Source organism: Cydia fagiglandana, chromosome 25 (assembly GCF_963556715.1).
Source record: "Cydia fagiglandana chromosome 25, ilCydFagi1.1, whole genome shotgun sequence".
Taxonomy (NCBI): Eukaryota; Metazoa; Arthropoda; class Insecta; order Lepidoptera; family Tortricidae; genus Cydia; species Cydia fagiglandana.
The window spans coordinates 8,180,118-8,198,206 of record NC_085956.1 but is presented as its reverse complement, the minus strand read 5'-3'; the positions used below and the strand labels follow the sequence as shown (position 1 = coordinate 8,198,206).

The window sequence follows — 18,089 nt, the reverse complement described above, 5'->3', positions numbered from 1 at the left end:
GATACCGGATAGTGCCTTACTATCAGGCCGGATACCAGGCCCCAATTTCACATCGGTGACAGGTGCGACGAATTGTAAAATCACTATTGCTGACGTCACAGGCATCCATGGGCTACGATACCACTTACCATCGGGCGGGCCGTATTCCTGTTTGCCACCATCATTGTATTATTTAAAAAAACTTTATTATATCGAAAAAAAACAGATATTTCTCCTGCGAAGTTTCTGACAATTTCTTTTTTCTTTGAAACAGGGGCCAGATAGTAACATTGCTAGATTTCGGAGTACACTAATTGGATTTAAGAAACAGTCTTGATCATAATCGTACTTGTTTATTATTTTAAAACAATTTAAACATTTCACTGACTTACACGCGCACTCATTTCGAACCTAGAAATGTGTCCACGCAAACGTTCATTAGGAAACAGGTCAAACCTAAAGTCATACACAACACACACAACATATCTTTTTCGCTATCTGGACATATATGGCGCTCTAGTTAATAATGTAGTTGAAATTATCCCGCAGTCGAAATTGCCCCGCTGAATAAATTATGTGTATGAAACGTGATAGAAATGATTTGGCATTCCTCAGTAATTACAACGAATTAAACAATACTCTATAAATATGATCGGCAACCCCGTTTTCACATTATTAATATAATGAACGTTGCGAAACTGCATTGCGAGCTAATTGTGTCCACAAACTGTCCGGAATCCGAATCCGTTGTTGACGCGACGAAATTCGAAATTGATGACGTCATAACACGTGAGTGAGTGCTGCGTAGTTAGGGTTGGAACGCCATTTCACGGGATTAAAAGTCCATTTATCAAATATCTACAGCGTAGTGTACACTGTACAGTCAGCAGCAGAGGGGCTACCGCGAAAACCGAAATTCGCAAATTGCGGGGATCTTTCTCTTTTACTCCAATGAAGGCGTAATTAGTTAGAGTGACAGAGAAAAATGCCCGCAATTTGCGAACTTCGATTTTCGCGATTATAGCCCTGAAGTTGGTAAGCGGGCGAGGTGCTCAAAATTATCCTAATGCGACTTTATTGTTAAGAGAATAAGAGCGTGTCAATGTAATTTTGAACACCTCGCCCGCTTACCAACTTCTCCTGCTGACTGTACATCGACATCAGCGGGCGCAGCTACCAAGCTGCAATAGCTGGGCATAGTGACATGCGATAAAAACGGAACCATCCATTTTTATCGCATGTCACTATGCCCGTCACTTTCGCACTTGCATACTTGTTAGAACGTGACAGGCATGGTCACAAGCGATAAAAATGCGACCGTGCTACCGCCGTTTGGCACCAGATATGTATATCGGCACCGGCAGGGGTGCGAAACTCCTGACTTCGGCCAAACTTGGCTCCGCTCGGCTCAGCATTGCTCCGAGCAATTATTAGGGTTGGCACCACTTGACTTTGGCGTGCACGACCACAGGTAAGATAATCACTTGAATTTTGACAACCCTAAATAGCCGAAAGGGATAGCTTGATTCGACCCTGAACCGCTGTCAAACTTGGGTTTTGTAGGAAGTTTCCTTTCTGTACGGTAGTACTATTATATCGGTACGTCCGAGGCAAATAGACGAACGAGCGAAAGAAATGGTACGTGCAAAAAATAGGGATGTTGACTGACAGATCAATTCATGAAATACTTGCGTGTGACTTTGTGGTCATATTACCTACTCTTATCTTTCTGGTTTATTAGTAATTGGGTCCAAAAATTACTAGTTGAAGTCAAAACTTCTTTAGCGGCGCTGTGCACTTTTTGTGATGGGGAAAAAATTTTAAAGTCGTAACAGGTGTCACGTGACCGTAAGACGTAACTTACAATGTGTTTTTCTTTATTGATTTAAATGCCATCTAGTGAGTTTCCCTCTAACTGGTACTAGTATAACTCGAGTACTAACAGTGATGTGCTTTGGGGTTTTAAGTAATGCGACGAAATAACGCTAAATGGCGTTAACCTCAATTATACATAGTGCGTCATTGAGTTTTCAGCTTTTCACTTCAGCCGGCACTCCCGGAGTGCAACCCGTTGTTTTTATTTTTTAATAATTTTCTAGGACGTATCATGTTATTATTTTTAACTATTCACCATCCGCGTTACAAAATCTTATTAAATATTCGGAATTGATGACGTCATGAGGTCATGACACGTCAGCTTTTGCGCAACTCTCCTCCGGATGTTATTGAGTGGCAATCCGATGAAAACCGCATGAAAATCCGTTCGGTAGTTTTTGAGATTATCGCGAACAAACACACAAACAGTCAGACGCGGCGCTGGACTTTGTTTTATAAGGTGTAGTAATAATGATAAGCGAAAGAGGTTTTTAATTAATGCTTATTTAAGTCAGCCTTACAGTTACAGGACTGTAAAGCCGCATGCGCCTATAATTTTCTATGGTTCTTACTACTACGTTCTTAAATAAGCCCATGGGCACGGTTAAGTGACTCATCGTGTACCTTATTACAATAAGATAAGGGCTACTATTGATCAATAAAGGTCTTTATAAGCGCTCTTGACCTCAGCGTTGGAGTCATGTCCAAATATTCCGATGATGAAATTGTTACCTCAGAGCAATGGCAGTGTTGACTAATGTGCAACAGAAGTTAAATATAAATACCGAAGTTTGTCTTGACTAATGTCGTCTGCATTGTAGATTGTTTTGCGTTTTTCTTTTCAATGACAAGTTATGACTTCTAAACTTTAACCCAGATCTTTCTTTTTTAATTTTTACGGTTTTATCACCCTGTTTTGCTCGTACTTTTATATTTTACTAGCCGTGTCTTTTCCTTTTCTTCGTCTCAAGAGTTGGATTTCCAAATGTAAAGTGACATTTGTTCATCCCCATGGCTTTAGCTTTCCATAAGCTAAATATCACCAAAATTGTATGCGTGTTTATGACAAATATTTTTCATAAATACGCATAAAATGTTCGGAGTTTCTTTGAAGTACGAAAACGTAGACATGTTCTTTCCATACCACTTTAAATACACTAAACTAAACCTTCCGCCTTAAACTGAGAACCACCGCTAAGCTTAATTTTTAATGAATTAAGAATAACCTTGCTTTTGATATGAGCCTCAACAAAAAACCACAGCTAAATAAAGTAACAGTCTCTTGAGAGCAACATTTCCGCTACGTACCATTTTTTCCCGAGACTCAAGGAAATAAATTTACCTATACATATAGATAGAAAGGCGAGCGCCTAGCCGAACCTTAATATCCATTAGTTCTAACTGTATAAATCGGACTAACGAGAAATAAACCTCAATCTAAACGCAGTAAGGTATATTTTGTGATGTATCCTTTTTATAGTTAGAATTTTCAATTCACTTAGCGTAGCGTAGTATGGAACGCGCCCGCCATAGCCTTTTCAAGGCCAGTGCCTGAGACCACGAACACAGTCAATGTTATTACAAGTAGTATAATAACTCCTAACTAGGAACTGTTGTTCGGCCTACAGATATTAAGTTTTGAAAATAATGGTCTATAAGTGATTCAATGCTTAATCATCACGTGTTGAAGATTTTATATCCCTTGAATTATCTCGTAGATATACGAGTAGTTGTGTGAGTTAAAAACATTGTTATGATTGCGTAGGACTCATAGAATCCTACACCGTTAACAACAGTTTTTTGTTGCGTCATCTGCTCAGCAAAAAATTGTTGTCGCTAAAATAAATTTTGTTTTTTAGATTATTATTATTGTAGGTATGTATGGTTAGTCTGTAAGGTATGTATCTACGCCATCTACGGTATATACATATAAGGAACAGACAGTGCAGTCCAGTTCACAAACATCTATACAAGCGAATGTTCTAAAAATATATTTTCAGGGCCTTAATGTCAGTGTTTTAGAGGCGTGTAAATATATTTTTGGAACATTGGCTTGTTAAGATATTTGTGAACTCGACCGTACGAAAATACGAAGTTTCCTTGAAGTTAATACAGTGTTTCCAATATATAAACATCGCAACTCGCTATTTATTCGCTGGGGCGTTCAGATTGTACGCGTACATAATATATTTACGTCCATGGGTGAATGACATGAAAAATGGAGATAACCATTTTGAAGACTCGCGTTGCTGATAAAACGTCACTTTTATTAAAGACAACGAAATAATAAAGACTAACAAACGCCGATTCTTACCATTCAGGCATAACCTTATCTATGTCGTGTACCGTAAAATGGGGTGAGTTGGGTGAAATTTGACTTTCAAACCTCAATAAAATTTTATTTTTACATGTGAAAACTGAATGGTGTATATAATAAGTGGTTCGGACGTTTGTATTTTAGTTTGCATTTTATTTTGGGTAGTTCCATTTCATAACATTGACGATAAAAAGGAAAACCCACCTCACCCCGTAGTGCCTCGTATTTGGGGTGAGAGGGCTTTTCATATTGTTGTTGGATCGATTTTTTTTATTATGCGTATTACTATAGCCCCATTTTAAATTGGAATACATTATTTTTGTAGCAGTAGACTTAAAATCCTTTCTCACCTCCCTCTCAAACCTTTTCTTCCCATTCACAACCCAACTCTCCCCGCGAAACCTACTCACCCCGTTTTACGGTACGGTTAGACCGGACTACAGCCGTATCGCCCGTACCTCATGCGGTCAGGTTTTAGATTACGTGAACCAGCGCGGCGACCCTGAACCCGATTTGCAATACGTTTCCAATATGTTCTCACGTTGATACTGGTTACGTGCTCGTTTCAAACGGGTTGTGTGTAAAGATAGTCTTAGTTAGTCACACGTATAATGTTTAATGTTGTAGCTATAGTTAGTTTTTTAGGGTTCCGTACCCAAAGGGTAAAACGGGATCCTATTACTAAGACTCCACTGTCCGTCTGTCTCTCACAGGGCTGTATCTCATTAACCGTGATAGCTAGGAAGTTGAAATTTTCACAGACGGATGTATTTCTATTGCCGGTACAACAATAAATACTAAAAAGTGCGGAACCCTCGGCGGGCGAGTCCGACTCGCACTTGTCTGGTTTTTGTATGGTGCGCTGTTTGTAGACAGTTTTTGGAAGTAATAGAAGAATTAAGCCCAACCAAACACGACTGGAAGAAAATATCATAGGAACCGTCATTCGAAGTGACAGCTGCAGTGATTTTCAAGTTAGCTGCGCTCTACACAACTTGATTTTATTAACTGCGCGCTCCGGGAAGAAACATGCTCCTTTTTACAAGCTTTTATTTAGTTTCACCTAGAGATGGGCGCCGGCGGGTAAATACCGGGAAAATACCCAAAACTACCCAATCTACCCGATATTTACCCGTATCTACCCAAATTGTTGGGTATTTAAAATTTGTTCGTATAATTGAAGAAACTCATTATATAACTAAGATATATCAATATTATTATCATATAAATATGAAAATAAGTTAAAATAAAGTATACAAATCACAATCTCACAACTTTTTTGTACACATTTAATATATTTTTTTTCGACGAGTGCATTTTGTTCACTGATTTGTGGTGTAGGAATGTTAATTTAATTAAGCTATTTTATACCGTAGTATTTACATTGCTTTGTTAATTTGTGTATAACTAACTATTTTATCTGCATATATATTTTTTTCGTTAATTTTTATTTTATACCTATATACCTACTATTTTTAGAAAGTCGAAGAGACAGCGCAGGATCGACAACAGTGGAGAACCCTTCTGAGAGCCCTATGTCCCTGATGAGGGATAACAGGAAGCCATCATCATCATCATCATTATATGGCCAAATTTGATTTACTGAAACCAGTTTGGATGAAATTTTGTGTGTATTGTTTGATCTCAACCAGATCCCGAAAATGAGGATTCGAGAGCCACATTAATCCGCCACTTTACCGAAAACTTGTCAGAAATCAGCACTGTCGAAATCGAGATGGCCCTCAGACAGCTTAAAAATGGAAGAGCCCCAGGCGAGGACGGCGTTACAACTGAGCTTCTGAAAGCGGGAGGCAAACCTGCACTGAAGGAGCTCCAGAGCATCTTTAACGCCGTTCTCTTCGATGGGAGAACTCCAGAGGAGTGCTGTCGTGTTGTGTTGCTTCAAAAAGGGAAATAAGGCCCTATTGAAGAACTACCGACCCATTTCGCTCCTAAGCCACATCTACAAGCTGTTTTCGAGGGTCATCACGAACCGCCTAGCACGAAGACTCGGCGAATTTCCGGATTTCGAGGAGGATACGGCACCATAGACCACATCTTCACAGTGCGGCAGATTATACAGAAGACTGAAGAGTATAATCGGCCCCTGTGCTTAGCATTTGTGGACTATGAGAAAGCCTTTGACTCCATTGAGGTCTGGGCTGTTCTGGATTCCCTGCAGCGATGCCAAGTCGACTGGCGATATATCCAAGTGTTATCTGTACAACGCAGCTGCCATGGCCGTCCAAGTCCAAAACCAGCAGACTAAGCCTATCCCCATGCATCGTGGTGTGAGACAAGGGGATGTGATTTCCCCCAAATTGTTCACAAATGCATTGGAGGATATGTTTAAAACGCTCGACTGGAAGGAACATGGTATTAACATTAATGGCGAATACATCTCACACTTGCGATTTGCGGACGACATCGTTATCATGGCTGAGACGTTGCAGGATTTAGAGCATATGCTGACCGGTCTAGCTGATTCTTCTCAACGCATAGGTCTCCGGATGAATTTGGACAAAACGAAAGTAAAGTTCAACGAACGTGTTGCTCCGGGACCTATTGCAGTACAATGGTCTGTTCTCGAGGTTGTTCAGGAATACGTCTACCTCGGGCAAATGCTGCAATTAGAAAGAAACAACTTCGAGAAAGAATCGAATAGAAGGATACAGCTGGGCTGGGCAGCATATGGGAAGCTGCGTCGTGTCTTCACGTCGTCAGTCCTACAGAGTCTGAAGACAAAAGTCTTCAATCAGTGCGTCCTACCCGTGATGACATACGGAGCCGAAACGTGGACACGGATCACGGTAGGACCGGTCCATAAATTCAAAGTCGCTCAGCGAGCTATGGAAAGGGCTATGCTCGGAGTCTCTTTGAGGGATCGTATTCGAAATGAAGTCATCCGTCAGAGAACTAAAGTCGTCGACATAGCCCACCGGATTAGCAAGCTGAAGTGGCAGTGGGCCGGTCATATTAGCTGTAGAACCAATAACCGTTGGGGTAGACGAGTTCTCGAGTGGAGACCGCGCATCGGCAAACGTAGAGTAGGACGCCCTGAGACTAGATGGAGCGATGATCTTCGCAAGGCGGCTGGCAAGAGCTGGATCAAAGTTGCCGCAAATCTCAAATCGTGCTCAATGGCGTGCAATAGGAGAGGCCTATGTCCAGCAGTGGACAAGAGTAGGCTGATGATGATGATGGTGATGAGATTGTTTGAAAACACAACATGACCCAGTAGTAGGCACTGCTATCGGTATATATATAGCCAATAGTGTTTTTAAACAATCCAGGTACCTACCGGTTGAAATATACTTACACAAAATTTCATCCAAATCGGTTTCAGTAAATAAAATTAGGTGATATACCGACAGCAGCGCCACCTACCGGGTCCAATAGTGTTTTCAAGCAATCCAGGTACCGGTTGAAATATATACACAAAATTTCATCCAAATCGGTTTCAGTAAATAAAATTAGGTGATATACCGACAGCAACGCCACCTAGCGGGTCCAATAGTTTTTTCGAACAATCCAGATACCCGTTGAAATATACACATATAATAGTCATATACACAAAATTTCACCCAAATCGGTTTCAGTAAATCGAATTTGGCTATATACCGATAGCAGCGCCACCTACCGGGTTTAATTGTTTTTTCCAACCGTTCAGGAACCCATTGAAATATACACACAAAATTTCATCCTAATCGTTCCAGCCGTTTAGGAGGAGTAGAGTGACAAACACACGTATTGTAGAACGTATGTATTAAGATATTAAGCATTTGTCAATTTTCTTAGTCAATACAAATATTATACGTTTTATATAACTACATGAGTATCAAAAAAACTGTTATTTGCAATATCTCCATTCAATTTACTACTCCGTTTCCAACTTTTATTTATACCCACTCATTTGGGTAGAAAAGGTAAATACCGGGTAGATTGGGTAAATACCCGATAAATACCCGATATCTACCCCGGGTATTTACCCACCGCCCATCTCTAGTTTCACCTGACCGTTGTCTGCCTGTGTGTAATCAAATCTTGCAAGTTAAATTTGATCCACTTCCCGGTTTCCGATTGAGCTGAAATTTTGCATACATACGTAAGTCGGGTGACAATGCAATATTATGGTGTCATGGAGCTGATCTGATGATGGAGACCGGAGGTGGCCATGGGAACTCTGTGATAAAACAACGAAACCTAATTGTGTTTGGGGTTCTTAGAATTGTCTCGATGAGTATCAGTTGCCTGTGGAAAAAAAAGTACAGTCGGCGATAAAAGCTTGTACCAAAAATGATTTTTTTGCCAAAAACTTATTATTCTAGATCTAGAAAATATAAATTTCTGTAGGAATATGCATGCTTAATGCCCATCCAGGCGAGTTGTAAATTTGCAATTAAATTAAAATTGGCTAACAAACTTGCATGGACTGACCTAGTTCCGTAACTCCTAACTACTACACTATTGTAGTTTCGGGCACCGTACAATAGATACGTATATATAGCTACATAACACCTACGCACATACATTAGATGAAAAAGTTTATATTCCTTTTTTGCTCGATACAAAATTGTTCAAATAGCGGACTAAATGTCTGAAGGGTGACCTTAAAATAAAATAAATAAAAATAAAAAGCTTTTATTTCAGGCAGTACCCATATACAAATTGCATTAAAACTAATTAGAGCTATTCCTACTGAGTATCCCATTTTTTGCGGGTACGGTTTTCTGCAGTAACCCGTTTTAGTAGTAAGTATAGGATGTAGTAGGATTTAAGGTTTCAACCGTATCCAGAAAACAAAGTTTCAAAAGTAAAGTTGGCTATCGTTTAAGAACGGCCCACTCGCTTTAGATAAAAGCCTGTCTAAGTGTCTAGTTTTATTGTAAAACAGTGTACACTGCACTAAAGCAGAGGTACCTATTGTTCTCAAGCGAAACGAGATACGCTTATCGCCAACCTTGCAATATTGGGTCATTCGTTGGCCTCAGCCTAACACTAGTACGGGAGCCACGGGTAGTTTAAAGTAGCAATTTGCTAAGTCCGTCTAAAGTTTAGTTTAGACTCTAAACTATAAGCTAACTTGGGTTCTTAACTTGGGTCAATTCTAGCTGTTTCTCTTGGTAATATTATCTTGATGAACACGAACACAGTAGTAGTAAGAATGAGCAAGAAAATTGGAACATCCGAAACTATTACAACATTATTTTTAGAGGAACCATTTAAATTATAATGTCAAACCAACCTTTTACTTGCTCACTTGTATAGCGCTTCAATATTATTGTGTTATTTTTTTGTGAAATGAACGCTACAATAATAAAACGTCGCCAAACTAGACAGACGGTTCGCATTTTGCTAAATAAATTGCCCGTGGCTCTATTTTTATAAACTTGCCACCAACATTGTACCAATCATTGGCCCATTGGCACAACCGCAGGACGCCTGCAAGGCATCACCGTCAGCTGCTCTGAAGGCCGGGATATCGACACTTAACTCGATCATCAATCTAAAAACAACTCTCTCCCCCACTCAATAAGGCCCTAAATCAAACACAACACACACCACTTACCCCACTCAACTCGCAATTTTCAGTTTTACCCCGTGAGCCTCAAGGTGCATTTTAGATTGCGATTTATGTGTGAAACGAGATATCTATATTGTTAGGGGTTTCTTGGACTGAGTTGAGTGTTTTAACTGTTTAAGTGCAATTAAGTGTAATGGGCCGTTTAAATTCGACTTACACGTGGGCCGTTCTTTTGCCTGTGAAAAACTCGGCGTATGTATTATATTACTTCGTCTAGGGTCTCAAGCCTCTCGGGTAAGCAACCCTCTTACGAATCCCTTAGAAATATACTATTTTATTCATATTTCTGCAAAATATTTTTCCTAAAAAGCCTAGAGGTATTTTTCACTTTTCAGATATCTTGTTGATTTTATTAAATTTCAACTGAATATCTAAAAGGGGTATTATTCGTTTTCCAAACGTTCATTGGGTTCACTAGGCATCATCAACATCACCAATCCCACCACCACCAGAAAGCCCGCACGCTTCTTTCCTATCACCAAGTTGAAATTATTCGTTTAAGATAGATGTTTGCTAGGGTCCCCTAGACCCATATGGTGGAAAGATTGGCTGGCTATGGATGAGTTCTTGGGGGCTCAGATGACAGAGCGCTGGAGTATCGATCCAGAGGCCGTGAGTTCAAGTCTAACCCAAGATAGTAATTATTCCACTTTTAAATTTATTCTAAGCTTAATAGCATCGTTCGCAGACGTTTCTGCTTGTTAAAAAATAAAATCTCAAAATATTTTAGCCAAGCCAGGGAAATCAGGCTTTTCTCTTTCATCTTAACAGCTTAAAAATCAGCCAAGCCGGTGGGAATTGAGTTAGAGCCCCGCCGCTGTCCACATACTTAAAAATGTACTGCAAATCTGCCTAAATGTTGCTTATCTAACACGTAAACACAGCACTATAAAAACCTTATTGACAATCACATCGAATCGCGAACTGGAATTGCAAGCGTCGAATGTCACTGACTGTACCCGGGTAACGGCTGGCGCGGTCGTTGAACCCGGTTACGTAAGCGCCGAAAATCGCGAAGCGCCCGCGCGCGAGCGAACGTGGGTTCCGCGCGAATATACGATACCTTCTATAGTTGGCGAAAATTTACGTTACGTTTGACTATACTATAGGGGCATTCCAGAAAAGTGTCGGTTAGGTACGAGAGTAACGTGATGCGGCTATATTTTTAACGTTTCTGACAAAGCTAAGAAGCCGCAAAGCTAAGAATAAATGTGGATTAATAACATTTGATAGCCAAGATGACATGACAATCTATTTTCGAATCATCATCATCATTTCAGCCTATATACGTCCCACTGCTGAGCACAGGCCTCCTCTCATGCGCGAGAGGGCTTGGGCTTATAGTCCTCACGCTAGCCCAATGCGGAATGGGGACTTCACATACACCTTTATGAATATGATAAAAGCCGGGGTCCAAGATTAAGCCGACGTGTGCGGATATTATTCGCACACGGCCGTTATTATTATTAGCGGGCTTGTTGCTACCCAGGAATATGTATTTAGGGAATATACTTATTTGGAAAGCGCTGGTGGCCTAGCGGTAAGAGCGTGCGACTTTCAATCCGGAGGTCGCGGGTTCAAACCTCGGCTCGTACCAATGAGTCTTTATTTATCAGTTGCTTTTCGGTGAAGGAAACACATCGTGAGGAAACCGGACTAATCCCAGTAAGGCCTAGTCTATCCTCTGGGCACCCATTTTTTGATTACCTCTATTAATACAATTGAATTCCCTCGGCCGTCCGATTCACAACGATAATATCGTTTATTTTCTGAAGTACGGCTTTTTTAGCCTGATATTGTAAAACTGACTTCAACGAATCATACTAATTAACTTTAAGATTTGTAAACAAGTCTTTAAGTAAACAATGTTGCTTTGAGTGTCGTCTTCGTCAGATTACTTTGCTTTTCTGCCAGAGGCATTAAAAAAGGTTTTGTTAGACAAAAATAATGGCTCCTCTACACGATGGGCCAACGCCGGCCACTCCAAGGGACGCAGCCATGCGGTAGAATGAGATAGCAATATCACTTGCTCCCTCTAACGCATAAATGCGTCCCTTGGAGTGGCGGGCGTTGGTCCATCGTGTAGAGGAGCCATAACATTTTCGTGATAGGGTTTGGTTTGTAGGCGGCTAGAGGTTAAGCAGACGGTACCATCACCCACACTGTTAACTGTACATCGGTCGACCTTATGCCTTTTGTAATAAGGTCCACCGATGTAGTTACGAGTGTTGCTGTTTGTACTTGGTAAGGTACTTTAATTAAAGCTTTGCTACAAAAAATACGCCCGAGGCCAAAGGTTGCCAACTCCAATTATTTTTTACCCCTGAGCTCAACTTAAAAACCCCTAAAACTGTACTATTATTTTGGAAAACCCACTAAACAAAAAATAAAAGAAATTATTAAGGCTTGGCCACACACAGAGCGCGACGCAGCGCCGCGTCCGCGCCGCGTGATGCCGACGCGAAGCCTGGTCAAACAGGGCGCGCGCCGATCGCGCCGGCCTCACGCTCTCAACACGCCCTCAAGGCGCGCGTGAACGCGGCGCGGCCGCGCGGGAACGCGGCGCACCGCTCGCTGCCTAACGTCCGATCCTACTGATGTGACCTTGCGCGACGCGGCGGGCCGCCGCGTTCGCTCGGCGCAGCGCTGCGCACGCGCCGCGCGGACGCAAGGGGCCGCGCGGCGCGGGGCGCGACAGAAGCGGGGCGTGATACCGGCGGGGCGCAGTCTGTTTGACGTCGGTAACCTGTTAGCATGTGCCGCGGTCGCGCGGCGTGGACGCGGCGCGGACGCGGCGCTGCGTCACGCTCTGTATGTGGCCAAGCCTATATAGATTTTTCCAAATGTAGAACATTATTATGATTTTCAACCGGTTCGACATTTTAATGATCATACATATGAACGTTACACATAGATGGTCAAGAAGATCTTGTCAGTAGAAAACGGCGCGAAATACAAATTTTCCATGAGACGATATCCCTTCGCGCCTACATTTTTTCAAATTTGCCGCACTTTTCTACTCTAAAAAAAAACCCTATAAAAACCACTAAAAATATTTAGCCTCTAAAGAAACCCCTAGCTGGTTTATTTCCCCCTAAATTTAGTGGTAAAACCACTAAGTTGGCATCCCTGCCAAAGGCCTATTCAGTTAATATAAATTTATAAATTCCATAGAAGACTAGTGGGTGGGGTGGGGTAATGGGATAGGTAACGGGGTAATGGCATTCGTGCCGTTAAAACATATTTCTATCGTTAACATTACATTGTATCTAATTCTATTGTCTCCGATACCCAAAGGTTGTCTGGAAGAGATCGCTCTTAAGCGATAAGACCGCCTGTTGTTGACCTCTGTTGTCTTTGTTTATGTTACTGTACATCTATTGCAAACTACGAGTCTATGAGGTGTGCAATAAAGAGTATTGTATTGTATCTTAAACAACGTTCTATCCTTCCCGTATATTTGCTTCAATGGGGTTGTCAACTGTCAAAGGTTTGCATAGATGGCGCCATCATAGCTTGCCCCTTTTTCTATGATATTTGGCTTAAAGAGCTGGTATCTAGGGCATGAAATTCCACAAAAAAATTGACACAAATCTATGGATTGGCAGGGCAAACTTTGCTGGCGCCACTTGCTAAATACTTCGACCGAATCTATTTTGATTCAACACACCTATACACGGCACATCTTTGTAAACCGGAGATTGATCTAGTACCGGCGCTGTATCGTCCGCGGTAAATGGGGTTTTGTGGCCCATTTCCGGGCAGGAAAGTATTTGTCAGAAGGTAAAGCCTCTTTTAAAGAAAACTAACAAACAACACGGCACCAGCGAAGAGCCCAAGAGAAGAATGGTACAAAATGTAGAACAGTTTACTTCAGGCAACAAAATTGTAGAGTTTTCTTTCATATCGTGTAGAGAAAAGCAAGTATAGTATAGGTTCGAGTACAAAATATAGAAGACTTTTCTTGAGGCTACAAAATGTGTAGGGTTTTCTTTCATACCGAGTAGTACAAATTGTACAGAATTTGGCCTTAATTTTGGAATAAATAAATAGCATCGTTCGCTTGCAAACAAACTCGTTTTGCCTTAAGTTTGGAATAAATAAATAGCATCGTTCGCATACAGTTCTGCGTGTTAAAAATTAAATTTCTTTTGCATAGCTGAAATATGGTTACCTACTGTTGTTTGACATCCCAATCAAAGTGCATCCGAATATGGACAAATGCAAATAATGTGAGATGCCGGCGATTGAGCCAGGGGTGGAAGTAGATTTTCTACATGCCAACTCAATTTTAATGTCAACATACACAATTATGCTTTCATCTGCTTCGTTGCTTTAGTTTAGTGGTTTGCCGTAATTTGTTTAATACTAAAGCTGAATAGATAATAATAATACTGGATACAAAAGAACCGTTTCTAGTAAGATGGTAGTCACCAGCCAGAAACCCTGTCGGGAGCGGGAGTAACGTAGCGCACCGACGCGTGACCAACCACGGGACGGAACTATTCTGACTAGTTTTTTATATAACACAGTATCTTTCAGATATAAAAGTTTCTAGTTTTTAAGAGAGTTAGTCAACAACTAGTCCCTGACGGACGGCACCTAACGCACTGACGCGTGTCCCAGTTTATGCGAGACTGGACTATTCTGACTAGTTTTTACAAAAGGTCTTTCAGAAAATAAGTGTTTCAAGTGTAAGACTTGGATGTTTACCAGCAGCAACAGGAGCAGTTGTGACTCGTTACATTCGTTATCCAAACGTATAGATTTAGTGCATAATTGTTTTCCATCGTATTTTCTCGGAAACGTTCGTTGCTACTTGCATTGCTACTTCAGTCAACCTGACTACTTTTTGTACCGACACTGACTGAAATAGCAAGACACGTTCGTAAGTTTTCGTGAAAATACGATGGAAAATAATTATGCACTACGTCTGTACACTGATTATCTTTCGAAGACGCTTAAGCAAAATTTCGTACTGATCGGGAAATGCAATAAAGGGGCCCACTGATTTACAGTCCGCCGGACGGTGTCGGCCTGTCAGTTGTTCGGAACTGTCAAAATTTTGTTCTAACTGACAGGCCGATACCTACCGTCCGGCGGACTGTTAATCAGTGGGCCCCTTAACCGCTTATATGACACTTGACAATCGATTCACCATGAGTCATGACTGACATATGGGTCGCATACAGTCATGTGTAAGTAGGTATCTAAAATTCAGTCGCCAAATAAAAATTTGAAGATACCGAAGGAGCTGATTCAATTTATCGTTTATCCGTATTATGTGATCTGAAAACATCCGATATTTGCTGGTAAAATATTCCATGACAGTGCCAAGTTATCCTATGTTTATGTAAAAACATGTTGCGAGCCAAACACAGAATGGATTATAGGTATAATATTTTGTAGGCTTATTTCTTGTGAAATTCTGAGACGATATAAAAATAACGAATCCATCCGAAACCACTAATAAAATTGAAATCCATTTATTAGATGACTACAAAGGCCCTGTTTATTTATTACACTCAGTACAAAATACAAATTGATATGGATGTGTATGTTATGTTATGTGGATGTTAGACCATAAACAAACACGTAATATATATACTGAATTGAAATATTATTATGCACGATTGCATCATCATAACTGTAATCAAGAAACGGCGGTGGGCGGAATGGAATATCCACATTTGTGTAATCACGAAAACGTGTGTTAATTTAAATATAAATCCTACGTAACATCGTTAATTCTCATACTATTCTTCTTGTACCATTTTTACATCTCTATTTAGCCCTATGGTTGATTAGTAAGAGAGGCATAATGTCCGGCATTTGTACTTATTTTTTTGTATTTTGTGCATTAAAATTTAAATAAATAAATCGTTTTAATACCGCCGGATTTTTCGGAATAAGGAGGCGTAGAATAATCATTAGGCTAAGCCCTTCCAGTTTGCTTTCATTCTATTCGTTGGGACGTAACCAGGATTGCTATTAACATCGCTAGCATATCGCATTTCTTTGACCAGTATAAATGTGCTCTTGCAGTCTGACTCGCACTTGCCCGGTTTTTTACATCCAAACGATCGCAGTCGGAATATAAGGGCCAGCTGCTTTGATCTAAGCTTTTTTTAGTATAAAAAGCCGTATTAATTGAAAGCTCTCCGGATGTAATTATTTATTAATTCTGTTTCCATTGACGTAAATATCTAGAGGGATATAGAACGTCCCACGTTTGCGAAAATGTTTTTTCTAACGCTCGTGTTTTAACATCATTGATGTGGATAAATTGTTGTCTTATTTGTGAAAGCGACATATAATAAAAGCTATATTCGTTTTGATTGGTTTCACAACTTATAATGACGTCTATCAATTTTACAATTTAATTCATTCAATCTGTTCACATTTTTAACCGTACAACTACAACATAATTTACAAAAAATACTATAGTATTTCATATAAGACTGTGAGCACTTTTTTATTACAATATATATTTACGTGAAGTGGAAATACCTAACAAAATTTATTCCAGTAAAGTGGAATAGGCGGTCACGAAAAGTTTAATTTTAATACCTGAGCGAGCCTCACTTAGGTTTTTTCCTTATTTACTATTCCGTGGATTTCTGAGAATATCAATTACCTTAATAACATTTTAATCTTTCGCTTTTAGATATAAACGGAAAGCATTGAAGTAATTATGTAGATTATTTTTGTGTTTCATATGGGGTCATCCATTAATTACGTCACACGAATTTCTAGGTTTTTTGACCCCTCCCCCCTCCTTGTCACACTTGGTCACATTTGGCAAACCCCTCCCCACTAGTGTGACGTCACATTTTTTCTACGAAATCGCCAAATCGAATTTAGTAAGTACCTAAGTATTATTAATATTTTATCAAAATATTTTTGACAATATAAATATTAGTAATTTTGTAACCCAAAACTGCTTAGGAAAGAAAATTTAAATAAATTTTCGGTTACTGATGCAGTTAAAGTGACGTCACAAAGTTTGTGTCTCCCCCCTCCCCCATGTCACAATATGTCACATTTTCTTGACCCCCTCCCTCCCCCTAAACGTGTGATGTAATTAATGGATGACCCCTATTTCCAGTAGCGAAAGTAATATCGTTTCGCTTACCTACTTTGTGTCTAATATTTATAACGTTGAGTTTGTTTAGTCTGTATTTATTTGTTTAGTGCCAATATATTACATAGGTAAACGTTAGGTATAAACAATTTAATTAATTTGACCTTTATTAAATCGTTTAAGTATTTTTTTTAATTAATGATGTACCTCAATAAATACAAGCGGTCGTTATCTCTTCTTTAATTTTTGTACTACCGCCCTCAGATCTCAGATATATCGGAGCGGCCGAGAAGCTCAAAAATATCTAAACTTTGATGCATTAACGATAGAGGTGTATTCAGATATTTGTGAGCACCTTGGCCGCTTCATATCTGAATCTGATCTTGATATTTGATCTTGACCTTATATCCTCCTAAGGCCCAGCCATACAAATGTAAAATCCAGCATTTGCCACTGAAATTTGAACCTTTAGTGCAGGGTATAGAGTCGATTTTGGCTTAGTTTGAAAATTAAACAAAACAAATGCGACTCTGTTCCGAATATGATTTAAATTTCTTCGAACTGAATAAGTGCTATAGGTAGGACCTTGGGCCTTAGGCACAGAATAAATAATAGTACTAGGAACAGAAGACTCACTCTCTAACAAAACGCGTCTGTTACTATCAGGACAGTTATGGCCGCTAGGTGGCGACAGCGCCACGCGCGGCTTATGGCTAGCCACCAAGATTGGTGTGGAACGGATATACTTGTAGCTACCTGTAGCGAAGCGACGAAATCGCGGAGTGAGCCACGCCTGCCGCAGAAGGATACTTATGGCGACTGTACGTCAGCGATAAAAATCAAGGACTGTATTGTCCATTCCAGACCATTTTATCACCGCGCGTAAAGAACCCTCGAAAGATAACATTAAAGTTAACAATGCATCAAAATTGATGGCGGCCGCGTCCGATAACGGAACCCGGCTCGGAACCGCCTATAAATTCCTCCGGGGAACCCCATTACTTACCCCTATCTAGGGGATCCGTTCTATTTGTTTCCATACTCGCTGGGCTATAGACCTACTTGGTACTACCAAAGGGTGGAAAGAAGGGTATAGTCTGGCAAACGCACTTTGTCAGTAGAAAAGCCACGAAATTGAATTTTCTATGGTTTTTAAAATTTGCCGCTTTCTATTGACGGATATGGCTTGCCGAACTATATTTATCTAGTATAGCCTTCTAAGGCCCAGCCATACAAATGAAAAATCCAGA

At 40.3% G+C, this 18,089-nt stretch overlaps 1 protein-coding gene across 1 annotated transcript in view; it reads left to right on the top strand.

Annotated features, from left to right (window-relative positions):
- Positions 1-18,089, top strand: part of LOC134676846 (uncharacterized) — a 118,739-nt gene that overhangs the window by 50,397 nt on the left and 50,253 nt on the right. The window lies entirely within an intron of this gene.